The sequence below is a fragment of the Nelumbo lutea genome, chromosome 7 (assembly GCF_056320005.1).
Source record: "Nelumbo lutea isolate HS-2025 chromosome 7, American lotus-T2T, whole genome shotgun sequence".
Taxonomy (NCBI): domain Eukaryota; kingdom Viridiplantae; phylum Streptophyta; class Magnoliopsida; order Proteales; family Nelumbonaceae; genus Nelumbo; species Nelumbo lutea.
In genome coordinates, this window is record NC_142690.1 from 19,188,049 (window position 1) to 19,198,303 (window position 10,255).

A 10,255-nucleotide genomic window follows, 5' to 3' on the forward strand; every position below is an offset into this window, starting at 1 on the left:
GTATGTTCAATTCAAGTACTAATTTCCTTCCATCAAATTGGCTTCTAAGAGACTCGAGCATTTGGATGGTTGATAAAAAAGATTAGATATCACCCAAAGGGCATTTGAGTCCTTTTACATGGCACTTAACAATTGATTAACAATAGATACTAAATTGGCACATTTTGAAAGTTTGGGTAATGGATTGATATGGTTGATAAAAATAACATTAGGCCCAAAGTACAATTTATTAATTTAGAATTTTCTCTTTTATTTTTTATGGCCCACAACTCAAAAACAAAAGCTTATCCAAATATAATAGCCTATAAACTTATGTGTTAAGTCACTCTTTGCTAAATAACTTACTATAAATGATAAATATACTTAAAAAACACCAAAATAACTCATTCACCAAAGGATAGAACAGTACACCATATATGGATAAGCTTTTGCTTGGATTGTGGATGGGGGTAATCATAAAAACCAAAAACTGAAAAACTGAACCAAACCGTTGATGGTCTTAAAATTCCGATTAACCAAACTGAATGGTATAACATATTTATATATATTATATATTTTTCATATATTTTATATTATCCATATATTATAAACGGATACGCATGCACTCTCTCTCTCTCTCTATATATATATATTATTTATAATATAATATTTTTTAGGTTTTTTAATATTTTCGTTATGCATTTATATATTTTTCTTAATATATATTATAAATATAAAAAAACTGACAAACTGAACCGACGGTTAATTGATTGGATTCGGTGCAAATTCAGTTACTGGATTTCCAGAAAATAGTAGTGCTGATTCGGTCTGAAAAATAAGCCTACAATTTGGCCGTGAGCAAGTTGCAACAAAAAAAAAAATCAGAAAATATCTTGACCATCTAATAAAAGTTGTTGAAATAAACAATATGGTCTAAAGCAAAAACACTTTCCCCAAATCACATACTAAAGCTCAGACTTTGTGGTTTTGAACTTTAAAAGCACAAATAATTCCAAAGCTTATCCAATACAACCTTATTCAACTATTGCCAAACGTCCTATGATGTGTGTGCATAGAGTAGCAAATAACTCCATGCTTGGCATCATGTGATTATTTGTCTAATATTTAAGAATTTAAGAAAGTTCATTTTCAAAAAATATATAAAAGATTATTATCTATATTTTGTTGTTTATAATTCATCTTGAGTGTCTTGCAAAAAAGAAAATGATAAAATGTTTTAACCCAATTGTTTCCATTGTTGCATAATTAAGGGCAGCCTAGTGCATGAGACTCCCACCAATGCAAGGTACGGAGAGGGACATATGTATGCAACCTTACCCGTGCATGTACATAGAGGTTGTTTTCTATTGGTTTTTATTTGCAACCTCTCTTAATGTTTCTATTTGCTATAGAAATAAATATAGAAAACTTACTAAATTATTTGACATTCTACAATGCAATCATGAGGTTATAACCTAGCGTTGGTCTCGACTACTTGGAATCTTGGGAGGGATGGACTGGATATGGCCTTAACTATGTTAGCGTTTTTTACCCATGAGTCTAAATAATGCAATTAAAGACTCCACTTAAAATTAGACTAGTTAATAACCCCGTACCTTGAGAACCAATACGACATGGTGTGTCTTAATTCTTAAAAGCATTTAGGCTAGGAACTTTATTTCTTTCAAGAGGCAAAAATAGGGTTTGATTTGTTATTAAATAGGCAAATTTTTTTATCATTATTATAAACTTTAGAGGTTGTGTCAAACCAGTCCCCTAACTTCAAAACATGTCTATGCAGTACCCAAACTTTCAGGTTGTGTTTAATAGGTCCTTTTCATTAATAACCTGTTAGTTAATTTTGTAAATGTCAAAATTACCCATTAGATGTCATCTAATTTTATTTACATGTTGTTACCACTCAATTTTTGCTTGATCCCTTCACCCAACCTTTTTGTATTCTCTTTTTAGACCTCAAAAACTTAGAAACACAACCAAATCAACTTGAGACTTTCAAAACCCAAAATACCCTCCATTGACACAATCCTCAAGACAAATAATAACCTTGAGATCAACATCAAAATTCGATCAAACATCATCCTTAGACTTGGAAAAATACAACTTAGTTACACATCAACTTTCATAACTAAACTCCAAATGTCCATCATTCATCATGCTAACCCCCTTTCTATGCAATATTCAAACTCCAACTCCTTAAAATCAAATCCGACATGCCCATCACTTCAAGATCACTACGAAGTAATTAACTAGCGAGTCTCACCACAAATTTATAACGACCAACCACATAAACATCAAAATCCCATTCCGATGGCCTTGAACGATAACCAAGACTGACCAATATCTTTCTCATATTAGAACCATCCACTTGATTCATCACCCTAATCCATGCCTACCTACCAAATTATAGCTCAAAATTCACCCGTTTAACTTACCATCAAGCCTAGATCCTATTTCAGTAAATCTCATTAATTAAAAGCCTACCATTCATCATCCCAACTTCACATGACCAATCAGACCTCACCACTATGTTCAAAAACCCAAAAACCCTAGACATCAAATTTTACGACCAAACTCCACCATTTGACTATTAAAAAACTGAGATTCCATTTCAAGCATTCTCATTAGTTGATAAACAATTAGCTAAAACCTAGTCCCAAACCAAATCAATCAATCTACACCTCTAATCAAAGATCCATCACTTTCATTAGATTATAGACTTTCGAAAGTTTCAGCCCACCAACTTTCATCCCAAAATTCTCATATTTAGCCATTCATCAAACAAAGATTTTATTTAAGCAAATATCGTTAATTTGAATTTTTCAACCATAGATCTCCATCTTCCTGGCCCTATTTATCCCATCAGACATCATCATTGTGTTCAGAGACCCAAAAAACCCTAGTATGCCAAATTTTATGATTAAATTAATCTGTTTAACTATTAAACTAAAAGGATACGATTTCGATGCATTAGATTAAATTGCCACATCATCTGTTACAACCTGAAACCTCAAAAGGGTGATGGTTGATGTCAGACCCATTCTTAACCCATTAAATTGGAGCAATGAAACATAGCCTAATAGGCTTGAAAAGCTTAAAATACCAAACAGACTCCACTTCCCACTTAAGACCCAGAAAAGACAAAATAGCATTTAAAAGTTCATCAAATTTATATTTTCTACCACTAAAAACTCCAAATACGAGACTGCCATAATAGGCACACCATAATCTCCCATTGGATGAACAAAACCCATAAAAACCACCCCTAAATCGAAGAAAATGTTTCACTAAACATGAAAGCTTGATTGGGAATCTATTTCTTTAAATAATCTTTGGCTATTTGTGTGAAAAATCTCTATTGAATCTCAAGCACTTTAGTTGAGCGAATTCGGGCCTAACCCCCTCCCTTTCTCTATAAATATTGATCTAATTTGAATTGAAGATGAAGACAACAAAGAGGAAAAGGGGAAGAAAGAGAAAGGAAGGAGGAGGAAAACCTGGGAGAACAAACCTAAGAGGAAAAGATGAGGGAAGAGAGGAAACATGAGGGAGGCCCCTAAAGAGATAAAAAGAGAGAGTGAAGAGAACTTTCTCCCAACCCATATACTGAACCTCAGATTCCAAATTCATCCCCTCCATTTTCTAGTAGAAATTGTTGCAAACAAAAGCACTCCCTACCTCAAGAACCCATTTGAACTTCATTTTGTCTCATCCTAGCTATTGGAAGACTTTCAACAAAGTATATGCAAAGCATAAGTCTTTTTTTTTTTTTTTCTAGATTGCTTGAGGTTCTTAAATGTTGGAAAACCATCATTTTCAATTTTTTCTTAATTGAGAATAGAGGTATAAAGGCAAAGATCTTAGGAAAATTAGTACCTAAGACCCGATAACATCACTTCAAAATCGGTCTTAGGAGAAGTTGGAAGTATGTTCCCCCAAATTTAAGAAATTCCTACAACTATTTATGTTGTTCTCTAAAAGAAACTAAGCCTAGACAATTCCCATATTGGGCCGCTATAGCAGCTTGGAGAGAAGATGCCTAATACCTTCCCTCTTCCAATCCTTGAGACCCGAAATCTCTCGGTTGTGTGCCTTTTCCATGGAAAACAAAGTCACTATTAAAGACTTAAATCGATTTTTTTTAAGTCTGAAAATGAGGGCACATTTTCTCTAAAAAATGGGTGATGACTCCATCTCTTTGAGAAGGCCATAAGCTTCTTGAAGCTCATAGCCACTTTCATAAACCAATTTAAACAAAACTCTTTCATTTAAATCTTGACTCCAATAAACTATGTTGCCGTTCCACCTTGATTCCAAGCAATCTTGTTTTCCAATTTGTGGAATGATATATTACCTGTTACTAATGATGAATCTCGTTCCACCTTGATTCCAATCAATCTTGTTTTCTAATTTGTGGAATGATATATTACTTGTTTCTAATAATGAATCTATGTGCAGACTACAACAAATCCAAACACAAGTAAATTTTGAAATAAACAAAGAAGAAATTAAGTTATATCATTGTGATGCAACATTAACAATCAACAGAAACTTTTTCCCTTGTAAATACTAAGATCGACATCATTTCCCCTTGCATCCTAGCTAAGATAGGAAGGGTGCAACAACTACCCAATATGGATTTTAGAATATATAGGAAATTTTCATCAACTACAAAAAATAAAAAATAAATAAAATAAAGAATATACAAGAAATAGTAGCAGTGGCAGTTTCAGTCGTTGCTAGAATTTGGTCAATTCCCAACACCATCGTAGCAATGGCGCAACTCTTTAGTCTCAAGGTAGAAGACAATGAACAATGCCTTCTTTCAAAGGTAGTTTTGATATTTTAAAAGGTTTAAGTGGCACATGTCATCACGTGATACTGATAATTGGCAAACTGTTAATGGCAGTGACTTATTAGACACATTTTGAAAATTTGGGCACTGCATAGACATGTTTTAAAGTTTAGGGGCTGACTTGACACAATCTCTAAGTTTAGGGTACTAATTAGGAATTTTTCCTATTAAATAACCCACTATATCCAAAAGAATGTGACACACCAATGTATTGCCTTGAAAACACTAGATTTTTTATTTCAATTAAGAACTTAGCATTTGATTTATCACTAAGTGTGGTATAAGCTAATTATCTAGTTTTATTTAGGAAACAACGTTTTAATGGTACATAGCTTTGTAATATGATAAGAAACCTTGAATGTGCCAAACTAGTTTGAAGCTCAAAAGGAGTACTTTTTTACTTCATGGGCTACACAATGAAACCTTTGGCTCCCCACTCCCAAACCTTGGAAACATCAAAATTTGATCCCAAGTCTATGCTACAACTGGCCAAAGACTTTACCAAGTGAGCTAGTTCTCACCATTGCTCTATTCCTAAAATTCAGAAAATAACATGCCACTTGTGCAAACCATCATCATCATCCAAGTCTTATTCCAATTACATTAAGTTGACTACATGAATCATATTTCGCCAATTTATTCTATTTAAAGCCATATTCATTGATAAATTATTAGTGCTTAAATAATTTCATATTATTTTTACTCATGTCCTTTTTGGTATACCCTAAGTCAATTATATCCCCTTTTCGGCTTGCAACAAATCACTTCTTCTAACTGGTGCTTTTGATAGCCTTCTATGCGCATGCCAAAGCATTTTAGCCTGTTCTCTCTCATGTTATAACGTATTGGGACTATTCTTATGATCCTAATGATGATTTCAATATTCCTAATCATATCATTTATAGTTTCATTAGGCTCATCCACCTTAGCACTCACTTTCTGTTACACTAATTTTTTAGACATGTTATTTATTGACTATCCAACACTTTCCTCCATACAACATAGCTAGCCTTGCAACAATTCTATAAAATTTTCCTTTTAGTTGAAGTGATATTTTCTATCCCAGATACAATTGAGATAAGAAGAAGAAGAAGATTGTAGAGGTTGGAGAGTGGAGAGAAACCAGATATGATTGTCTACGTTTCTATAGTCACCATTGTCTGCCCTCACCATTGCCATTATCATCGCTGGTGAAGGTCAAATCTTCCTCCACCTCTTTCTTCTTCCCTCCTTCCCTCCTTCCTTCCTTTCTTTCCTTTCTCTCATTCATTTCTTTTTTTTTTCTTATTTCCTTCTCTTTTTCTTTCTTTCTTTCTTAGTCGGCAACCACAACCTCTATTTTCTCATAAAAATCTTAATCTATACTATATATAAAAAGTGTGTATGCGATGTGAAACTTTTTTTTTTTGAATAAGATTGCCATATAAAAGTTACTTCTTCATTTGAGAAAGGGTATAAAAGCCATTTTATTACAACTTTAATGGCTACTAAAATACTCATAGTTGTGTATTTAGTGCATCTCTAATGGTAAGGTTGAAAATGTAACTTCAAGTATTACTTCCCACCTCATTTACCCCCCTCTCATTAAGTCTTATACTTAAATTATTAAATCTCATTTTCTCTTATTAAATTAGATTTGTGTCAATATTTTTAATAATATAACCATAGATTTTAAAATTGTCTCAAAAACAAAACCATCTTTAATTCAAGTGGTGCCTAAGCACTTCAACCATTCAAATCAAATTGATCAACCTATGAAGTCATAGTTAGGTAATAAAATTTTTTAAATATAAATAAATATAGAAACTTACAAAAAATGTAGAAAAAATATATACATTTATGATATTTTTATTAATCAAATTAAAAAAAACAAGTGTAATAAATAGGGATTGTTTTTATTGGTAATGAAAAAGAAATACATAATTTAGAATTGACCAAAAATGAAATTATTTTATTGTTTGGAAATGATCAATAGTTCAAATTGTGGGTTGAACATGTTAACCTTTAATGTCATAAATAAACAATAAAAGTTAATAAAATATAAAAACAAAAAATATATAATTTTTGCAAAAAAAAAGCATTTAGGCACATGTATAATATCATATATTTATCATATTAAGCAAAAAGTATGTGTGGCTTATTAGAGTTATTTTTACACACAAAAATACAAAACAAAAAGTTATAGAAAAAATTGAACACATCTATAATTATATATTTACACTACTATTAAAAATATGAATAAGATTGTGAAACTTTCTTTTCACTAAAATACTTATTTTTAAACTTAATCCCTATTTAATTATGAGGTGTAAATTGTAAATTGAATTACTATTTTTCACCCTATTCAATTCCCTCTATTTAAACCTTATATTTTTTTGATAAATGAACAAAAAATGATACACCAAAATACTACCAAAAGATGAATTTAGCCAAGAAAGTAGGCCTATCAATGATACTTGAAAATTCACAACTTGATCCAACACATATTTGGATAAGGTGTTTATATAAATAGATTGGATTTGCAATACACATCCAATTAATAATAAAAAATACATAAAGTTTATAGAAAATTTAGATACATTAATACTATCATTATGGTCATCTAGAATTATCACGTGCAAAGCATGTGCACACTTTACTAAATACCCAAAAGTCTAAAAGACTACATTTGCCCTTATAATGTAACCAATCTAAACCGTTTGACCCAGACAATTGAACCTCTGACCCAAAAACTGGTGGCCAAGACGGTTTCATTTCTAAGTCAGTTTTCAAAACCTGATAACCATTTTGGCAAGAGGAGGGGGGTCAGTTGAGCTGGGAAGAAGGGAGAACGCATAGAAAGAGAGGATGGTTTCGAGGAGGGAGAGGAGAATTTTTGAAATATAGTAGATGTGATAACACAGAAAGGGGTGAAAGTTTAAGATACTAGATAAAAAGCAAAGGGGAAGACGACCACAGTTGACGTCGGTAGGCCATTGTACTTGGAGTTCCAGTTTGTTGTCAACGTCATCGGCTTACCACCGTTGTCACTTCAATACTTGTCCATCAAAGTCCCCAAAGCATCATCTACTAGTTGCTCAAAGGTTACGAGAGGAAAAATCCCTTACCTCATATCCTCTTCCTCTTCTTTGAAGTTCTTATCGAATAGGTAGTTAGTCTTTATTTTTCTTCGTATTCATTTATTGCTTGTTGTTCTATGATTCTGCTTTTATCGTGTTTTGAGTTTGGGTGCGATAATTGTTGTGTTTCTTGGGTTTTGTGAGGATTGGAAATCTCTTTCAATTCTTCAGACTGGTCAACTAAGTCTGAAGGTGGGGGTTCTGATAGAAAAAGGGGTGGAGACATAGTATTTCACCCTTTGCTCAGGCACCGCATCCAAAAGGGGCCAGATCAAAAAGAGGAGAAAGAATCATTGTTAATGTCCAATATGTTATCGGAGAACATTGGCTCTCGATCTGACTATGGAAACCTTCATTGTTAAAAAAATTAATTAGAAAAAGGGATTTGGCATGCACTGACAAGAAAGAGGGGTCCCTCTCCCTCTCAGTTGACCCAGAGTGGCCTCGTCCCGGCCATGGTATGGAGTCATTATTAGTTTCTAAATATTTCACAAAATCAATCTTGGGAGGTACATCACTCCCATTTATTTGTTTTGATGGGTAGCAACTTCATTTGTGCAACTATGAAGTGGATATACAGGTTTTTCTGGTGTTCACATCCCACTAAAAGGGCCATATGAGGATGGAAAGAACCTTCAAATGATTATTGGTTCAGAATCTCCAATCCAAACGAGAATATTAGGTGAAGCCCAAATCTAGTCATACCTAACTAGCTAGTGAAGCAACAACTGAGTCTACAAGCTTACCAGGTTCAAAAAACATTTTGGGACATGCTTGGTTTACCTAGATGGTCTATTAGTCACTATGTCTCGCTAAGAACATTATAACAACATTGGTTATGATTGCCATTTTTTATCATTACAAAGAGATTTAATGGCATTATTTACCAAGTGGCCATAACAACAAAAAAAAGTGAGGGAAATTCAAAATCTAAAAACAATAAATAGGTAGAAAGAAAAGGGAAAAAAAAACAAGAAATCTAGAGAACTTATAGTGACTTAATCAATTACCCCTTTTGCTACTAATTGATATTGTAGATACATAGAACTTGGGTTGTAGACAACATGTGAGTGTTGCAGGCTGCGAAGTTGAATGGGTTTAGGGTTCCCAAAATTGGTTTCCACATGTGTTGGGAGAGCAACCATGGCAAGATTTTCTTGGCGCCAATTCAATCACAAAATACAAAATACAATAAAGACGTCTCAATCGTATAGCAAATAAAACAATAAAGATTTGGGCCACAGCGTACAACGTGCATAAACAGAGATAGAGCAATAAACGTGTAACTATGTAAATTGCATTGATAAGAAGAAAATTCTTAACAAGGATCTAGAGCACAGGAACAAAATTGTCTCTGCACGCTGCTTATATATGGTTCTTAAAAAGTTAAAATGAGTTTCTGCTTCGCTTCATGATTATGTTGAGCTTGAGCAATTGAATGATGATGCCAAACTCACATATTCTCTGGTTGTGATTGGTCGTTGGGAGCTAACTTGGAGATAGATATTTAGTGTGGCGGCACTACTTGTGTGAAGATTGCATGCCCCTCTATTTTTGTTCAATCTCAAGGTAGAAGACAATGAACGGTGTATTCTTTTGAAGGGTAGCTTTCACATTTTAAAAGTTTTAAATTGCACATGCCATCACATGATACATATAACTAATGAACTACTAACAACGGTGACTAAATTGACAGTGTTTGAGAGTTCAGGTACTACAATGACATGTTTTGAAGTTTGGGCACTAAACTAAGACTACCCCCAAAGTATATGGCACTAATATGGAAACTTCCCTTTTGTTTAAACATTGCTCCAATTCAAAAAATGAAAGCCCAAACTTACTTGGTTTGGTTTTGACATCTTATAGTAGGATCAAAGAAAGCAAAATAAGTATTGAAATTCCAAAATCTAAGCACATTCGATTTCTTATTCCACCATCTCAAGTCTAAAGGAAACAAACGTGGACGTATGTGTAGTAGTGAAAGAAGGAGAATGGCGAATCCTTCTTGTTATGGCATCGGTAGGAGAATAAGTGATAGAAACGCCTTAATGGAATTGGTGCTGTGGTGCTGGTGATTAGTTATCAATAGCGGTGGCAAAACATGAGGAGGATAGAGTGAGAGGCAAAGGATGCGAGAAGAAAGAGACAAAAGGATTGGTAGGGTTTGTAAGAATTCTAGGGTAAATTGCTGAAACCTGCCCTAAAGTTTGATAATTGCAATCACCTCCCTTTAACCTTTTGACATAGTTGCAAGTAGCCCCCCTCTGATATAATCTTCTAAAAA